The sequence below is a fragment of the Macrobrachium nipponense genome, chromosome 25 (genome assembly GCF_015104395.2).
Source record: "Macrobrachium nipponense isolate FS-2020 chromosome 25, ASM1510439v2, whole genome shotgun sequence".
Lineage (NCBI taxonomy): Eukaryota > Metazoa > Arthropoda > Malacostraca > Decapoda > Palaemonidae > Macrobrachium > Macrobrachium nipponense.
The window spans coordinates 31,358,533-31,379,250 of NC_087214.1; the positions used below are offsets into that span (position 1 = coordinate 31,358,533).

The 20,718-nt window shown below is 35.6% G+C and overlaps 1 long non-coding RNA gene across 1 annotated transcript in view; it reads right to left on the reverse strand.

Moving 5' to 3' along the window:
• Positions 1–468: 468 nt before the first annotated feature.
• The window catches only part of LOC135199310 (uncharacterized), a 252,450-nt gene continuing 232,200 nt past the window's right edge, over positions 469–20,718 (reverse strand). Inside the window, exons 5-6 of the long non-coding RNA XR_010311050.1 lie at positions 1,427–1,488; positions 469–809 (exon numbers count right to left, since the gene is read on the reverse strand). This is a non-coding gene — a long non-coding RNA (uncharacterized LOC135199310). The remainder of the gene's footprint in view (positions 810–1,426; positions 1,489–20,718) is intronic.

Here is a 20,718-nt window from a genome sequence, read left to right on the forward strand (position 1 = left end):
CTCTATAATACTAGTTTTAGATATTTTTCACACTTAATAAAACTTAACAAATTTTATTAAATCTTCCGGTAATGAAATAAATGCCATTAAAATAGCACTAAATGGCTGATTAAAAAGTATTTAGTTTATAAAAATCTGTACATAGAAAAATACAGTAGTGAATAAACTGAAAAAATTTGTGACAATCTTCAGTCAAAAACGGAAAATACATAATTGCATACTTTTTTAACTTTAATTTTACTATGGAGAATATTTTAAGTTTAAACATTTTGCACACCAGATTTCTTGACAATGTGGTTTTTCAAAGTACATAAATTTAAAAACCATAGTAAATAATATGTACACTAGCAGGATGCTAAGAAATACAAAATCTGAGAACCAAGATACTCAATTTATTTGTAAGAGACCCTGTAAAAGACACTTAAAATACTACACTTAAACGATGCTAAGCAATAAGAGTAACACTGGTTTATTATAAAAATGTTTGTAACTCAAGTGCAGCGCAAGTGCAAGTACGCTACTAAAATTTCCAAATGTTACACATTACAAAATTATCCTCTGAATAACAGTATATAGTCTAGTGAAAGCCCAGAGAAACTTATTGGAAGTAGATCAGTTGCAAGATGCCCAACCAAATCTCAGTCAGCACGAGGCACACGAGCCTTTACAGTTTGTCACAAATTCCAAGTAGTAGAAATCCTGAGGAATGATCCTTCATGGCCAGAGTTCAAAGTTCCAGGAATAGTTATCGAAGCTCAGTCTCAGTATTGCAGCGTTCAGAACCAAGCCGTTACATCGAATTACACTATCTGAAAAGTAAATATTTTCATTTGGTCTTAAAATCTGATTTATATTTGGTCTAAAACTTCGCATTCGGGAAAAGCTAGCTAGATATTACATTAGGTCTAAAATTTAGCGTACAGAAAAAAGTAAAAAAAAAAAAAAGCGGTCAGTTCAGTAGGTCTTAAAACCAACGTTGAGACAAAAAACTGACACTCAGTAACTTGAAACTTTAACATTCACAGCTTTCCATAATTAGGCAAATTCTAAATTTATCTGTTATAACTTATCTGTCAGTAAAACAGCAATGTCAGTCACTTTTCAACTTTAAATTGAAACAAAGTTTATATTAATCAAACAAGTTTCTTTAACACTAACTATCTGTTATAACTTATCTGTCAGTAAAACAGCAATGTCAGTCACTTTTCAACTTTAAATTGAAACAAAGCTTATATTAATCAAATAAGTTTCTTTAACACTAACACAACCTAGTCCCATTCTTAAAACAAGCCTTTGGAAGTAACTATAAAATTTTTAAAAAATGGAGTAATTTTAACATACCTACACTTTCATTGCGCATTGAACTTTTAATGTAAAATATAAAAACTTTGACACTCAAATTATTAACGACTAGTCAAGTTCTTACCTTTTATAGAAGCAGGTCTCTAAAAATGTCATCGCTCCAATTTAGAAAAGTTTCCAGAGTCACTGGAAAAAAATAGGAATTTTCACTTAAGGAGTGAGAGGTTTGCTTACCTATTAATTTAACAGATTAAAATTATTGATTAAAACCAAGCACCGTAAATTTTAATACATTAAAGTCCATATTAAATACTATTCATTCATATTTAATATAGATTTAAATTAACTATTGAAGTCTGAAGACAATTAGATTAAAAAGTATAGTCTTATTAAAACTATTTCAAAAGTAAATTTTAAAAACCCAAGTATTAAATACCTAGTTATACAGAATTAAATTAAATAAAAATCTTATTTACGCCAGAACATAACATTTAATATAAAAAATTTCTCCCTAACATTGTATATGAAAAGAAAATACGTGTCTGAAGTATATACTGTATGAAATTCACTAACTAAACTTAAAATCAAAGCTAATTATGAAGCAACAGAAGTTCCGAGATTTCTTAAAATCTTAAAATAAACAGCGCTTATAACTACAGCATAGTAAACACCATGAAATCGTTCAAATAGTTTTCACGAAGTTAAATATTACTTTAAGTCTACTTTAATACTACGCTTTTGAACACCTCACTTTAACACATCCATCATTATATGTAACCATTGAAGTTAAAATGGTCAAAAGTAAAACAACGAAAAAACAAGGTACTTTCACTGACTTGTACCCTAGACATTAAGAACTTTAATTGACAAATTAAAACTACCTGCTTTAATCTGAATGTTAAGCACATCTGTCATAAAAAGCTACGTAAAAGACAAATCTATCTCACTGTTTCAGCAAAGTTAAACTGTATTTCCGATAATATCTAACATCCCCACAAGAGCAAAAAATCTTTTGAATAAAAACCAAAGCCATCACAAAAATACTTCAAAATAATTCTTAATTGGCACATTTAACATGAAGTTACCTACAACAATCAAACACTTGAGACCCTATTCACTCTCCTCCTACCTCTTTAGACTCAACACTTGAACACACCACGAACTACACAGAGAAACTGACATGAATATTTTCTTCTGCTCAGAAGTCAGTTTTCCTGGAACCGGTGTTTAAAAATCTACTTATCGAGATGAATTTCTTGAATTATTTATATAATAATAAAAAGTCATTCCAATTCTTAATCTACGTTTCAGATATCAACTCATTTATGGGGGAATCAAGAAAAACGAGTTTCATAATGAAACATTAACCTATAAAACGGACAGGGGCGCCTATATTATTATTTATGCCTTTATGAAATCATATGGGCTATTATTATTATTATTATTATATTATTATTATTATTATTATTATTATTATTATTATTATTATTGTTCTTAATGTATGCTGGAAACATACCTTCTTTCAAACATGTTTTATTAAAAACAATGGCAGAATTCACAGAATTGATTTTGTACAAAATTCTTTCAATTTTCCTTATGATGTGTCTTTCTGGCACGCTGGTATACTAAGCACCTGTCTAATATTCATCGTGCTGTAGGTCGTCAGCGGAATTTCGGTCTGGTGTTATCAAAGGCGACGGGGTATCAGGGAGAGGCTGGGGGTCGGCAACAGGTGAGTCTCGTAGGTCGGGAACAGGCGGTAGTCGTCAGGGGTCGATCCGGTATTTCTTACGTTTTTCTTTTCTGGTTTTTCCTTTAGGCGTCTCTATGTTTCGACCACCTTTTCTTTTATCGGTGTCCGATAAATGCCATTTATAGGGAGGAATAGGGATTCAACGATGCATGCACTTTTTTCATTTCTAAATCATGCATTTGATTGGGGGTTAATTTATCCACATCGGCCTATTCGCTCCATCTTCCCCATAACCCCCAACCCCCAAACATCCCAGGATGCACCGACCTCCTTTTACCACCCTCTATCGCATGAAAGCACCGATAGATAGATATAAGGGTTATTTCAAAAATTTCTCTCACCAACGAATAACTTTTTCTTTCATTTCCCACAATATTTGCGTAAACTCGTGCTGCACCCTGTATATACACATACGCATACATGGATACTTTACATATATATAAACATATACATACAATGTACATGTTTATATATACATATATGCATGCATATATATGAATATATAAACAAATACATACATTATAAATGTATGTATATCTATACATATACACAGAAACACTAAATGCTTTCCATTCTGGATGGGAACCATTATACGGAAAAAGTTGTTTGCAAACAGTTTGCAAACAATGTTTGCTAGTGTTCATTTTCCGCTCCCTTTCAAGGGATACAGTGATGGATTTGGTATCAGTGTTGGGAGAGGGGGGGCGGGGGTGGGGCCGGATGTGAGCTCCCTCCAGACACCCAGGGAAGCAAATTTGATAAATAGGCCTAAAGGCGTATACATACGTGACCTCTTAATTGATGTCGACGTATAAAACAATACTTGATATTATGGATACAAAACTAAAATCGCTTCCAAGACTATACTATAACGTCTCTCTCAGTGGCTCCTGCGAGAGAGAGAGAGAGAGAGAGATAGTAGGTGTGAGGAATTCCTCTCATTACGCTTTTATTCTCTAATGTTGTTGTGTATTCATTTTTTCCGTGTCATCTATCTCTTATTGTAATTATATTATTAGTATCTGTCTCATAAGAAATTGATTGATTTTCACTGCGTATTGCCGTCTGTCAGGTAATCGACAAACAGGAGCTGTTGCTGTATTTGTATTCATGTGAAAACCAAATGTATTCATTCGCATGCCCATGTCTTTTGTAAAAATATTTACGTGTATATATTGCATGACATAATAAAGGTGAAGGAAGCACATCTACTCGAGAATGACACTCTTAACATTATTTTATCTGATTTTGCTCTGTTCTAGCATGTAGGTACGTAGTATCTGTATTATATTCAGAACGAACTGGATAATTATTATGAAATGTTTAATGTTCATGAAAACCTTGTAAGTCAGTTCTGCATTCGTGGTAATTGTAAAACTTGTCTCTTTTCTCCAACAAAACCCGAATGCAGGACGGAACGTACTACAGCTTCTTGGCTCAACTTTTGAGGTGACCTGTCTGTCATCTAGTGTTGTGTAGTGATGTGTACGTATGTGGATTTAGAAAGGGCGATTGCCCTGATTCTTTGACTTCTGTTTTGATTTGTTTCATTTGAGTGCCATTGATTGACTACATTTGTCTCTGGTATTACTCTTTGATATGTTTAAACTTTAGTTAAATTAATTTAAACTTTAAATTCATCAAATGCGTTTCAATTCCCTCCATTTTATTTAATTTTTCCTGTGTTTCAGTTTTATGGATGGTGAATATAAATTTATCTGATAAACTTTTATTGCGTTCATAAGGTTACCCAAGTAACTTGTAGAAACAAGGTAACACAGAGGTCCTCTGAGGTCTAAAACCAACCCGTTAGTACAGCTCCCTTATCACACAGTGTCCGAAGACCATGATAAAAGGCAAAACCTTAACTTTAAACACTTAGTCCATATCTTTAGTGCAGTTAGTCCATTCTTCCCCTGTTAGTTTACTTTCATCAAAGTTGGAGCCAGTTTTTTTTTTATTTCTCATGCGCAAGCATAGCGGCTCTGCTACTCCCACCTCTCGTGCCTCTTAACGGGGGAGGGGGGGGCCGGGCAAGCAGGCAGGCTGGCTGGCCTGGACAGCTGGACTGAAAATCTGGAATGAGCAGCAGTTTAGCTTGAGATGTGACCGCAATACCCTGTCTCACCGTCATCCGGCTGGATGATGCCGCGTGAGAAAGGGGAATCATAATGCAGGTAGGGACGATACCAACTACTGCTGCTCTTGAACAACCAGATTTTTTTTTCTTTTTTGACCTATTTCGATGACTGCATGAATAGTGTCTGTCTATCATGTGGAATGTACAGCTAACATGTTTATTTGTGGGTTTTGCAATAATGAACTCCCTGATATAGAGAAAGGAAACCGGCGATTAGGTAGCTAGGCCGATGTGACTAAAATGCTTCCAAATTCAATATCAGTATAGTATGCTTTAGATACTGAGCAGCAGGGACATAGCTAATATGCATGCATCACTGAAACCTCCGTTATTCCTATATAAGCATTCCTCATCGTTCGTCCCCACGAATACGAAAGCCACCAGGAATTGGGGCGTCCAATGTATTTCGCCGTGTTTAGTATGAGCCCCTGGGGGTTAATTACAGTCGTCCGAATAAATATAACTTAAAATTCTTGTTCAGGAGGTAACACTGCATTGAAAAACCGCAACTGCCATAGTCTAGGCCGCCGCGGAATAGTAATATAGATCTGCCAAACCTCCTCCCTCTCCATCAATGGCATCATATCACTGATGATGATGATGATGATAATAATAGATCTACCAAATAAAGAAAAGAAAAGCAATCTGAATGGAATCTGCCCTCCATCAAAGATAGGCGGCCTACTTATAGGTACCTACTACCTATTCACGACACGTCGGTCAAAGATTTATATAAAACGTATTACTCTCAAAACTCTCTCCTCTTCCTTCTTCATCAAACGTATTCATGGCACACCAATCGAAAAGAAAAAATACACCTATGAAAAAGCAAGAGGGGCAACAAGTTTAGGGCCTAGTACTAATGGAAAATTCGCGCCAAACTACTTCTCCTTCGCAGTCTTAACTGAAAAAAGGGAGAACCTCTGTCTATAGAACCTACCTACCTATATATAGAGAGAGAAGAAAGAGGAGAGAGAATTTTGACTGTAATACGTTTTATATAAATCTTTGACCGGCGTTCCGTGAATAGGTAGTAGCTATAAATAGGCCTATCTTTGATGGAGGGCATATTCCATTCAGCTTGTTTTTCTTTCCTATATTTATTTATTTATTATTATCATCATCGGAGTCCAGTGATATGCCATTGATGGAGAGGGAGGAGGTTTCAGTATTATGTCCCCGTTGTTCAGTATCGCCGGTTTCCTTCCTCTTTAACAGGGAGTTCACTATTGCAAAACCCACAAATAAACATGTTAGCTGCACATTCCACATTATTCGTAGTAACCCGGACACACTCTCTCTCTCTCTCTCTCTCTCTCTCTCTCTCTCTTGACGGAAAGGCGAGGAGGCTGTTTAGACGAGTCACTAGAGTAACAGTAAGATAACGAATACCATCGGCGCCTTCCCCCATATCCGTGACTACTCCGACATCTCTTGTACGCGCCACCTCTCCCATTTTTTTTATTCACCTTAAGTTTTGCCCTCATCCTATCCATTTTTGTATTAGTATAATTGCTTTTTATACGATCTCGCCCACATTTTGTCCTTGTTTAATTCGTGCGCAATTTGAACAATTAAAAAATGAACGACCAAAACTTAGCCGTATTCCTGTGACATGATAAATATTGGCATGGCTCTCTCTTTTTCTAACTCAATATCGGACGTCATGATCGGCATATTTCTATTAATATTGTTCCTTTGTTTTCCACTTTATGTAATTGTGTACATGTGTATGGATGTATAAACATACGCAAAGTTGCAGAGTTTGGTAACATGGATACCAATATAAAATAACAATATAAATAAAAATACACATTCTAAAAATGGTATTGTAGTCTTCAGTTTACCCTCCCTCTCTCTCTCTCTCTCTCTCTCTCTCTCTCTCTCTCTCTATATATATATATATATATATATATATATATATATAATATATATATATATATATAATATATGCAATTTAAGTAAAGTAAGATGTTGTTACAGGCATTATTCCACTGGACATAGTGGAATAATACCTGTAAGTTGAACAAGCATCTTACTTTACTTAAATTGCATATATATATATATATATATATATATATATATAGATATATATATATATATATAATATATATATATATATATATTGGAGAGAGAGAGAGAGGAGAGAGAGAGATGAGAGAGAGAGAGAGAGAGAGAGAGAGAGAGAGAGGGAGGTAAACTGTAACTAAAAATAATATTTTTTAGAATGTGTATTTTAATTTATATCCGAATCAGTTAACTTTAGCAGTCGATCTAATTTACTTTACTTCCAGATTTCATAAAAATTGATAAGTTGTGTTTCTTATGAGCAAAAGTAAAGTTAAAACTAAAGATACCGAAACAAATAAATGGTAGAGAAATTACAAATCAAAACATTTGTAATAAAAAAAATCATAGTGATTATTGGTTTGGTTTTGTAAATACAACAATCTCGGGGTCACAACTCTGCGTATAAAACATAAAACATTCTTTTTAACTATATCTAATTGTTCAGCCTAGTCAGAGAAAGAAAAAAAAAATCTTACTGAAAAGTTCCAGAAACTGGCTATATCAGAATAGCTTTCATTGTGCCTACCCAGCCTATAACAATGAAGGAACTGTACTTAGCCCACCATTCACCAGTACCGTGGCGTTCACCACTCAGTAGAGTCGGTGCACTAAATGAATGATTCGCGTAACGCAAAGTGATCAGTTAATACTTTGCAGGGGAAGCATGACACGTTCATAATCAAGCAGAGTGGAGGAATTAATGAAGGAATTACACACACACATATAGTACACATGCATAGTATATTACCTACAAACTGAAATATAAAGTACCTTAATAATCTACTAGTGAAGTTATTGGACGCGGCCAAATATGCATTAGCAGTAATTGATATAACCAAGCCTAAGGTGAGGTACGGTACGGAATTTGTCCGTTTTTTCCGTACCTGAACTATACCGTACAGTACTTTGGTAAACTTCGTACCGTAATTCCGTACCGTACACATAAGCCAAATATCAACCTTATCGTGCCGTGCCGTACCGTACCGTAATGCCATTTGGTCCCCTGATACCAACGTGAGCTGGTTCAACTTCTGAGGGCACCTTCATGCTATTCTTGCCCTCATCATATCCGGCAATAAGGCCGCTTTCTGCCAGGCACAGTCTATTGAGTTACTTGTTGTTCTGTGTTAATTTTAGTATTTATTAGTTTCATTTTTTGTACACGAGTGTTGGCTATATTGAAAACTGCTTCAGATTTTTATCATTCTCTCGATACCTGGTTGTTTGGTAGACCTCGAATTTTGCCCCATACCTAGTGAAGAACACAAGTGTGTAGTACTAATGTGAGATTTTAGTCACCTGTTCATTAACTTAAAGTGAGAGCTATGAGGAGTTTAATCATCTGCAAGGTATGTCGTATGGTTAACAGGCATTCACTTTCAGTTTGTGTTTTTTTGTCAAATAAATTCCCCTTTTTTATTTCACGCTAGAATAGTTAAGGTATGTAATGCGGGCTATATTGCCTTATTTTTATGCAGGAGTAAAAGATCCGCTGCTATCCTCGACCAGCCAGAAGGGTCCATAGTACAATACAAAACTAGTAATTTTCTTATTTTTATTTTTTAATCTGAAACGGATTGAGAAATAGAGAGCTTATGTTTTCCCTAAGCAATGACAGCAACATCCAGAGATGAATCCAAGTATTGTTTCTTGTCATGATTAAATATGATATTTCCATCGCAAGAATAATGTCGAAAATGAGAGAGCAAATATTTTAGCCTTAACTTTTTTCAGATGGGATTTGAAATGGAAGAGACTTGTCATACTTGCATCACCCTTCATTAATCTTTCGTACCAGTATAAGGTGTGAGATTAGGATGCAGTTTCGTCGAATTATAATAATAGTCATATATTTATTTATATAGTCAGCAATATTTATAACGAAACCCCAATATTATTATTTTTAAAACCCAGACCAGGTATATGAGTATAAATTCATTAATAATTCAAAATGAGTTGAATTTTCAACTAAAATGGGTGAATTTTTTCAACTCAAAATCAGAGTTGAATTTTCAACTCAAAATGGGTTGAATTTTCAACTCGTAATTATTCCTTGAAGCATGAAGCATAGGCCTATGCTGGAATTAAAACTTGAGGCGATGTAGTTTAACGTCGACAAAATTCACTAGGTTTCATTTATCACTTACAGAATTAACGATCCTGAGAAGGGGGGGGGGTTGTCTATAAGTTACAGCTCACACAAGCTGACCACATTACAAGAAGAACCGAATTTTGAAAACAGAGGATACAGAAATAGGCTCAAAAATACAAGTAAATACATAAAGAAATGTCCTATAGACGGATACAGATTAGCTTTAACAATTATTATATATTATTTCATGTAGTCACGTACATACTACCCGATCGTATTCTCAGACATGAACATTTCCTGTCATTGGTTGAATCCAACTACTCAAGAATGACTCTCTCTCTCTCTCTCGCAAAACACCACCTCTCATGACTTCCGCTGTTCAGATCCACCAGAATGACACTTTTGTCATTATCTAATAACACGTCTTGTTATCGTTTCCATATAACTTAAGTATTATTTAGTATTTTGTGTGAGAGAGAATAAATATAGTGGGTCTGTTACTTCTTGTTCTTGGGTCAACTCAAAAGGGATTAGCGCATTCTCTCTCTCTCTCTCTCTCTCTCTCTCTCTCTCTCTCTCAGTATGATACGTCATAACATCAACTCTATGTATTTTGTTATTATTATTATTATTATTGCGTGAATAACAGTAATCATAATTACGGATTTCTGAATATCTTATCCAGGGTATGAAAGCTATGAAAGCTATTAGGCCTAAGTGCACTGGGGAAGGAGGATGGGGCCTGGCCATGGTACGGTTGTCTTGGAGGTTTTAGCTGTTTTCCCAGCATGGGTCTTGTTTACTGCTTAGAGAAAGATTCACTGCCGCCCCCCCCCTCCCCTCTGAACATCCCCCTCGGATATCGGTTAATTCCTACCCCCTTACACGGGTTTTATTGTCGCCCACTTACCGAGGTGACCCAAGCAGAGGAGACACGGACAGACCCACTGGCTAGTACGATGTGCAAAACTTTTGAGATTACAAAGTATATTTACGTACTGTAAATGTAAGGTTAACTGATATATGCTGAATTAACCTATTGTTTTAATACATATCTGATAAAAGTCGTTAAAAAAAATCCCTGTCCACTCGTTTTATCTGTATCAAAGTATAATAGCATTTATTTCGCTTGGTATAAGATCGACCTTTGTGGTTTTAAGTTTGAATTCGATGACCGTTATGACTACGTCACGACAGCCCCCCACCTGGTTTATTACTCTCTCTCTCTCTCTCTCTCTCTCTCTCTCTCTCTCTCTCTCTCTCTGAACTAATTTACGACAAAGAAAGTGTTTATGACAGAATATACGATCGTGTGCTTGTATCCGCCTTAGGCAACAATATAAATAACGAAAATGAGAGGTTTGAAATTGCCAAACGTAAGATTTATTATATATATATAATATATATATATATATATATATATATATATATATATATAGATATATATATATATTATATATATTTCTATAGCAGTTTCTTTTGTATTCTATATTATATTAATGACTCACTTGAAAATTAAAGATGGTGAATACTTGTAAGGCTGATTCTAGAAGGTGAGACAATTCTCTCTCTCTCTCTCTCTCTCTCTCTCTCTCTCTCTCTCTCTCTCTCTCTCTCTCTCTCAATAATTCTACAAAACGCAGACAATAGCTATTGTTAATATGGTGTTAGGTGGAGGTGGGGTATTTGGTGTGGGTGGGTTCCTTATCTTGCTGAGCCCACAAAACCTTTTCTGAGCTAACTACGAATTGGTTTGCCTTCCTCAGGAAGTCGTTCGTTAGCCAAAAATAACTAACTATATTATCGTTACTCGCCCGGATAAAGGTAAAGGCGTGGTCATTCTGATTTTTAAAAAAGGATTATATTACTAAGGTCGAAGCAATTTTGAAATACTACATTTTTAAAAACTTAGTCCTTATGACTATTCCACCTTGTTTAAGATAGAGAGGACCAGAACAACAGGTTCCTGATTTCCTGAAGAACTTGAGAGAGAGAGAGAGAGAGAGAGAGAGAGAGAGAGAGAGAGATCATAAACGGACACCTATCAATCAATCTTTATACTGCACAGGTTCTTCTTCCTATGGAATGGTGTAGCTACGGTTTGCCGAAAATTCATAAAGACATTTTCAGCGCCTCAGTGGCGTGATCTATATGGTCTTGGCGTGCCACCCTGGTAGCCACGAGTTCTATTCTCGGGCATTCCACTGAGGTGATAGATATGTGATTTCTGGTGATAGAAGTTCACTCTCGACGTAGTTCGGAAGTCACTTAAAGCCGTTGGTCCCGTTGCTGAATAACCACTGGCTCCAGGCAACGTAAAAACACCATACCAACAAAATAAAAGACAATATTCCTATCCGCCCTGTCCTGGCCTCATATAATAACGCTAAATATATATATATACTATATATATATATATATATATATATATATATATATATATATATATATATATATATATATATATATATAGTATATATATATATATATATATATATATATATATATATAGTATATATATATATATATATATATATATATATATATATATATATATATATATATATATATATATATATATAGTCTGTGTACTCGTCTTGAGCTTTCATTTTCTGGACTTTACTGCTCATGGTAATCTATTTCTTGTAGTGTCCTTGTCATTTTTCAATCTTTAAAGCATTTCAATTTTGTAAACTGTGTGTGTCTTTTTAGCCAGAAAAGATATGGTATGGGTGATCCGGAGGAGCAGCTAATAAAATGTCAATGATGAGCTGACTGCTCTTCCTATCCATGCATCATCCTACAATGAGATAGTTTTGGCTTAGCCTCCCGTGATGCAAGAAAATATAATCTCTAGATATCAAGCAGTGCAAGCTTGCATCTATTTTAAACGTAGTCTAGGTTATTTATTACTTCTGAAACAAACTATTGACTTAAATTCATCCATTATTAATAAAAAAAAAAGATAACTACTTAAATTTTATGTCATAAATACCACAAATCATCACATTTGAATAGAACTAATTCCTCTTTCATGTGCCGTGTGTTGTGGGGCCGCTGGGACTTGAATCATATCGTGGCTTTCATTCAGACTGCAGTAGGCCAACGTGCTGTTCAGTCTTGCTCATAACTGCTCTTTAATATTTACAAGCTGTGAGTGATCAGTACTTTGTAAAAATGTCTAATAATCTCATGCTACACGAGGGTGAAACTATTCAAAAGGACTTACAATATTTTTTTTATTTTTGATTGGATAAGATAATTTTGTTATATGCAGTGAACAATGAATGACAAGGTGTAACGTGTCAAATTCATTCATATTAGAATCTGCTAAACAATTCAGATGTCAATCGCATTTTAATAAATAACTTCGCTGCTTGTAGTTGTTTATTCAATGAACGTGTCCGAATGAGGTCGAATGAATCATCGGTCACATGAATCTAGGTGATGCAACATTTTGGTATCGTGGATAAATGTTGTTCTTGCCAAAAGATTCATAATGCTGCTATTTCCTCTGCGCTCTTCGTAGGGATGTGGAGAAGAAGACCTTGGTGAATTTTATGGCAGTTCCAGTAATTATTCAGAATGCAAGGTTTTCAGTAACAAAGATCTTTTGTACAATGTATGTCATCAGGTTCTGTTTCGAGGATCTGTCCAGATGTGTATATACAGGAAAAAAGATGTCGGGGTTTAACCCACGATATTCGAAGTTTTCCCCGTAAGTGTTAGTTCAGTGCAACATCTGTAGTTCGCCACGACTGTATTTGATGTGATTTGACTCTTGAATGCGGATAAGCCAGACTGACTTTTATGGGAAGGACAATTTACTTTCTCAGTCTGATTGCCAAAAATACTATTATTGGTTCCTGTGTTGAGCTATTCCGCTGCCTCTGTATGGTGGCCTCTCCTACCACAAGTACCTCCTGGTTCCTTGCTTAATTAAGGTTAAACGGAACGAGCCCACTAAAGGGGCCATTGACCTGAAATTCAAGCCTCCAAAGAATATTTTGGTGCGTCCTCAAGATCTAAATATCATAATGATCAATCCTTGTAAGTAAGAGAAGGTAAAGTGAAATAGGAGACTCTTCGGGTAAAACTGCCCATTTTAACTGAGCCCCTGATTCAGCCACTCATCATAGAATGTTTACAGGACCATAATAGACGTTAGTTGGCTCCAATTTCCTTTTGACAAAATCTTCTTTTCATTTAATTTCAGGGCCAATTGAATCGATGATGATCGCCTGGGTGATGTCGATGATGATGAGGCAAGTGACGGGGGCCTCCTGACGAAGTTCCTTGGGCAGGCTAAGTAGTAACCAGAAGGCCTAAGTTACTACACGAACCGTGCCCCCTTGAAGCTGTTAGCCACCTGTATGGTTGATAGAATGATGTGAGAAACTGGACAGACACCCGGAATAAAGACTCATGGATGGGACAGAAAGAGAAAAGGTAAGTAAGTGGAGGAGGAAAGGTGGTGGATGGAGTGACGACGGTGTTGATGATGGAAAGAGAGAATTCGTTCGTTATGTTCCGGAGGTCCTATGAGTTGTTCCGCAGATTGCAGCCGATACAGTTTCCAGTAGAATTGAGGTCAAGTGGTTCATTCTGTGTGTGTGTGTGTGTGTATGCGCGCGCGTGCGCTTTTAGTTTACTTTCCGCAGTTTTAACCATATGACGTCTCGTCTTGCGAAGATCCGAGGAATATGTGGCATTGATATATTAATAGAGAAAGAGAAGCAGAAGAAACGAAATAAACAGCAGTGCCTATTTGCTTCTGACAGTTGAATTGAGGAGGGTCACTTGGCAAGGTCAATAATATGCTTCGTTCGTCACGCGATGGGTCGATGAAGATCTTATTTATAGACACAGATAGCGAGGGATATATCTTCTTCTTTCTTCTTCTCAGCTTTATCCCTATTCGGGGTCGCCGTTTTTAATGAGTCTACCTCTGTCCTGTGTCATTTCCTCCCATACTCCCTTCTCCCTCATATCATCTCTAATGCAATCTCTCCACCTGGTCTTAGGTCTTCCTCTCCTTCGTGTTCCATCCACCTCTACGTCCATCACTTCTCTTACCATGTGTTGCTCTTCTCTTCTCATCAGGTGGCCATACCATCTTAACCTTGCCTCTTTCACTTCCTTTGGTGCTTCAGTGACCTTTACTGTACCCCTAATATGTTCATTTCTAACCCTGTCCTTTTTGGTTACTCCACTCATCCACCTAAGCATCCTCATCTCGGTTACGTTCAACTTTCTGCCCTCTGTTTTCTTTAGAGGTGCTGCTTCCAATCCATATGTCATTGCTGGTCTGACCACTGCCTTGTGCACTCTGCCCTTTAATCTTATAAGGACTTTTCTATCACATATGACACCAGACACTTTCCTCCAGTTGTTCCAACCACACTGAATCCGGTTGTTAATTTCCTCTTCCATGTTCCCCTCATTGTCAATCACTGAGCCAAGGTACTTGAATTTATGGACCCTTTTGATGTTTCCTCCGCCTAATTTGATTGTTGTTTGCTGGTCGCCATCCATATATATATTCTGTCTTTTTCCTGCTTATTAAACCTCTACTCTCCAAGTCATAGCTCCATCTTTCAAGCTTCCCCTCCAGTTCTTCCCTGTTCTCGGCTACCAAGACGATGTTAAACAGAAGTGGGCTTAGAGCAGATCACTGATGGAGCCCGACTCCAAATATTCTGTTCTTCCAACTGTAGATCTGACGCTGGTCTTTAACATTTCTATACATCTCCCTGATCATTCTGACATATTTCTCCATCACTCCTCTCCCCCTGAGACATCTCCATATTGCCTGATGTGGTACTCTGTCATATGCCTTCTCAAGGTCTATAAAGGCCATATGCAATATATAAATATATATATATATATATATATATATATATATATATATATATATATATATATATATATATATATATATATATCATATTTATCTATCTATCTATCATCTATCTAATATATGTGTATATATATAATATCCATATCACATACCGTGATTCATGTACATACATCGAGCTACAAATGTCCTTTAATATCTAATTCGCTCTGCCTCGGAATTAATATATATTGTCATGTATGTTTAAACTGGTGGCGGTGTGGGTTAAAGTTTCACTGTAGTCATGGATTTGTTTGGTTCGATGGTTCGCGCCCGGTCGCCTACAAATCTCTTATCGACTAAAAAATTCCCTTTTGGTTAAACATATATAAAAATATATTAATTCCGAGGTAGAGCGAATAGATATTAGGACATTTGTACCTCGATGTATATAGGATATAGATATACTATGATATATATATATATATATATATATATATATATAGAGAGAGAGAGAGAGAGAGAGAGAGAGAGAGAGAGAGAGAGAGAGAGAGAGAGAGAGAGAGGGGGGGCCAATTTTTATAGTTATCCAAATATCTCAAAATACAGTTTTCTATAAAAATTTATTTCTATCTGGATAGAAAACGTAAAAATAGTTAAATGGTAAACTATGGTAATCTTGTCTGCCTGTCTTGTAAATTTCATAAATCAAATAAGATCACTATAAAGATAACGATATTTACATTATTCTATGACGAAGGGCATTACTAGTAATGCAAATATGACTTATGCTTCTTACTAATACTAAATAAAGTGTAGTAAGTGCTAGGAATACCAAATATACGATATTTTTTGTCATAGGCATAATGTTTTCTGAAGATTGTATGCTGAAGACATCTATTGAGTGCTAAGACAATAATCTTCGGATGAAGTTTGGTTGTTTGAAGACGAAACTATTACATATTTTTTAGCAAGACTGCGAATAAATACTGGATCGATATATATGATAAATAGTAAAAAGGAAGTAATATATATACTATATCCCTAAAATTTAAACTTAATGAAGGGACGTTTTGAAGATCGTAAAATGTTCTCAAGGAAGTGACGAAGTTCGCTCTGGTAACAAACAACGGCTGCTCCTTGTCAGGAGAGCAAGTAGGATTGCCAACATTAATGGAGGTTTTGGCACTCAAATGACGAACTATTCTCTACGTGAAATAATGAATTAAAGACTTAATTGAACCCCGTAACGAATGCTTCGTTATTTTCGATCCAACAATTAGCAAATGATGTGGAAAAAAGGCAGAAAATTCTCTCGTTTAAAAGCCTTAAAAGTTGGGATTCATGACGCATCGAGGACTGTCCATATCAAACATCATGAATCATTTTAATATTGTTTTAATCGAAATCTGGCCAATTTGGAGACATATTCAATAATAATAACTATTTTTAGTTCAAAGTATATCTCGAGATTACTAAAATTCTCTGTATAATGCACCCCCAGTTTTGCTACAATTTAGACTAATAATATGTGGAATAGTCAAATGTTGTTGGTTTTTCTAGCTTTTCCCCGGCTAACAATCAAGGGTTGTGAATGTATTACCAGAAACCCAATTCGTGAATTCCCTCATACAATTCCATGCATATGGATTCAAATACTAAATTGTTAGGCACCAATAGGCATAAATAATTGAATACGTACTTTACATTTTTATGCAGTCATCGCAATCATTTATTCGGCAATTTTTATATTGGCTCGATATCAAAAGCACAACAGTTTCATGTTTGAACGCCGTTTTGCATCGGGCAGTCAATAAATGGCGTCTGCAGTCCACGATTTGAAATGAAATCTGGTCCAATCCAGTTTCGAGTGACGTCACAGTCACCTGAGGCCCTTCGGTACTTGGGGCAGAACGAGGCACCGGCATTTTAATTGAGAAATGCTGGTTTCCGAACTGTCAAATGGTCTCCTCTCGTGTGAGGTTCGCCCATTTCCATTTAAAAAAAAATGAATATAAATAAAAATAAAAATTGGTCTATCAGACGTTTCAAGGAATATATTACGTTCTTGAAAGCTACCTGAAATATATTGCAAGACATTTCAAGCTTGCAATGTCAGTAATTCGAATTTGGATGGCTGTTTTAACGTTTATCAGATAATCTATAATGTTTAAGAAATTTTCAGCTTTATTTTGGTAGGCAGAGAGTAGGATACTGCCTACCAAATATACCAGGTTTTGTTGTTGTTCTGTTCGAGTGATGTCACATGATGATACTACTTATACCACTACTTATATAATAATAATAATAATAATAATAATAATAATAATAATAATAATAATAATAATAATGTAAAAGCCACGATGTAAAATGATATCCTCTCCCACTTTGGAGTTGCAAGATTCTGTTGACCTCTTTTGTCTAAGATTAAATCTGCAATATGTTTGTGATGCTGCTCCTTTTTCAAGATAATTTCAGACGAAAAAGAAAGCAATTAGTACACTAAGGTTTATTAGGCAATAGTAACTTTATTAGAACAAAAGTGTTGATAACACGATTTTTCATATAAAGGAATTAATTGGTCAGGTTGCAAACACGGATCTGAAGCCCAGAATTGCTTCAGTTGTCCTGACAGCTTATTTTTGTGACGACTTTAACTCGTCCTGACATTGTGGAATTTTGCTTATAATGCTGCTTTTGTATATACCAGAATAAAAGACATGTATTCCGTTCTCATTGACACCAGAATGAGTGTCATAGCTTGAATAATAACTTCGCAGACAACGTACAAAGTCAAATTAAATTCGCTGTCGAATAATGCTATGGCGCCTACAAAATGAAATAAATCAACAAATGGAAACCAATAGGTAGCACAGAAATGGATGCTGCTGCCCATACATCCATACTCCATAATGTAAACAAAATCTTTCCATTTCGTGCAAATCATGAATGATCATGGAGGATATATCCCAACGCCAGAGTTTATAGCTCAGTCATGCCAACGTGCCTTACGTACCATCTCACGTCCTTGTGGGATGATATAAAAGTGGGATTTGATAGAAGGATAAAAAAAGGATATGAAGGTAAGGTACAAGAGGACATAAGAGGATATAAAAAGTGGGATAATAAAATGAGAATAAAAAGGGGATATAATGGTGAATATAAAGAGGATATAAATGGAAGAATATAGTAGGATATAAATCAATGATGGATGACAGATGAGGATAAAGTGTTGGAAGGATATAAACCAAGGATAAAAAGAGGATATAAACGACGATATAGAAGACATGCAAGAACGTAGGATACAAAGGTAGGACATAAAAAGAGGACATACAGGAAGTATGTAAAAGGAAGGACATAAAAGCAGGATATAAAAGGAGGATATAAAAAAAAGAACAAAAATGCTATCAGGAGGCTGTTCACCATAAAAGCTTCATCGCGACGTCTCTTTTGCAGTCGGGAATTTGGACCAAATTAAAAAAAGAAAAATATTATTGATGAATTTCTCTTTATTCAGTACAAGAAATTGCATTCATCATATAAATAATAAATTAATTATAAGTACAATGAAAATAGTCCGATGTCTCGTTTGCTACTGCAATGGTGGTGAAGGAATTTGAAAATGCATGAATGAAAAATGCAAGTACAATGACAGACGCCATTTGTATGATTAGAAAAAATCACAGACGCATTATTCGCATGGAAAATCAATCAAACATAATGAATCGTACCTTCATTTTTCTCTGATTGAAACACATTATAGGCCCAGATAATTAACACATTTTAAACTATCGTACATTCTTCATTTATAAAACACACACAAACACTCGTGCCTGGGCATCTGTGTAGCCTGTGACACAGCCTCGTATTGAAAGCATTTGTAATTCGGCCCAAATATCTTCCGTCTGTCAATGAAAAACGTCTTTCACACGAATATGCAAGTCAGCGATAAAGATACGTTGAATGATGAACCGTAAGTAACTGAGAGAGAGAGAGACTGCTGACATAGTTTACGAAAGAGCTAAGGTTGTTTTAATGCAATTTATTTTGCTCATGTCCATCTCGCTAAGTTTGGACATCTGATTAAAATACTTATTGTATATGCTATATATATAAAACAATACTAGTTTGATGAGAAAGTATGCCACGGTTTTCTAACTAAGAATAATAATACACCAGATCAAGATGACTGATATGGCGGTTACCTGGGGTCACAGAACAACTGAGAATTGATGGCAGCTTTTTCTGAAGGCATCTGGCTTGACGCTCCGCCTTCTATAACAAGTGCTGAATGAGAACTGAGAGGACGAGAGAGAGAGAGAGAGAGAGAGAGTAGAGAGAGATTGAGAGAGAGAGATTGTTTGTATCGTCATAACAATGAGAAATCTTATATGATACAGTTTATTCCTTCACTCGACAAATCCAATATAAGAAGCATTATGGGATATTACTTAGAAATATGTAATGTCTGTAGATAATGTTGAAACTCTTAGATAATATAAGAAAAAAAAATATTGCAAGAGAACATCTTGATATGACCGCAGGAAACAGGATAGACGTACAAGTAACAAGTCGATGATAGGAAGGTTATAAACGTGCGCAGAGAATACTGTATAAATTGAATGCCGTAGAAATAATAATAATAATAATAATAATAATAATAATAATAATAATAATAATAATAATAATAATAATAACGAGGGGACCTAGGTTCGAGCTTCTAATGGACGTTACGTCACGTCCCTGGATTCAGGTCCTAAACCCGCGACCATCTCTTATATTACCTTCGTTTTTGAAGGTATGGGGTTTGGGCCTCGTAGGACCCACTATTTGTTTAACCAAACCGAAGAGGGGTTGCTGAAACTTTCTAGAACATTTTTATTTCCACGAAGACAAAATTGAAAAGGAAAATGACATTTTGTTATTGAGCAGATAATCCACTGAGAAGAAAGAAGTTGCGCTGTTATTATTATTATTATTATTATTATTATTATTATTATTATATTATTATTATTATTATTATTATTATCTTGTCGATTTTTCTTATCAGTTTTGTATTCGAGTATATAGTTGTCGTGAATTGAAAGCTACACTTGCCATGGGATACACAAAGTAATTGGTAAGTAGTACAAGCGCCTGGAATTAATGACAGCAAGCAGCAGCGCTTCCCCGTAATTCTGAACACGACCTCATAATAGGAAACACTACTTTTGTCGGGTCAGAAGTGAGTTAGGCATGTTTTGATGCTGTTATTTGAGGTGAAAGAGCCTTATGCCGGCGCGCAATCTTGCTCAAGGAGCGGTCTGTCATCAAATTGTTATTATCATTAAGAATAAATAACCCAATTCATATGGAACAAGAAGCCCACCACAGGGGCTACTGACTTGAAGTTCTTAAACCCCCAAGCAATGTTATGGTGTTCATTAGGAAGATGAAAGGATATGAAAGGAAATACAGAGAAGCGATTTCACTTATTAAAAAAGAAAGCAAAAGATGGCCGTGATATAGAGCAATGAATTAAAATC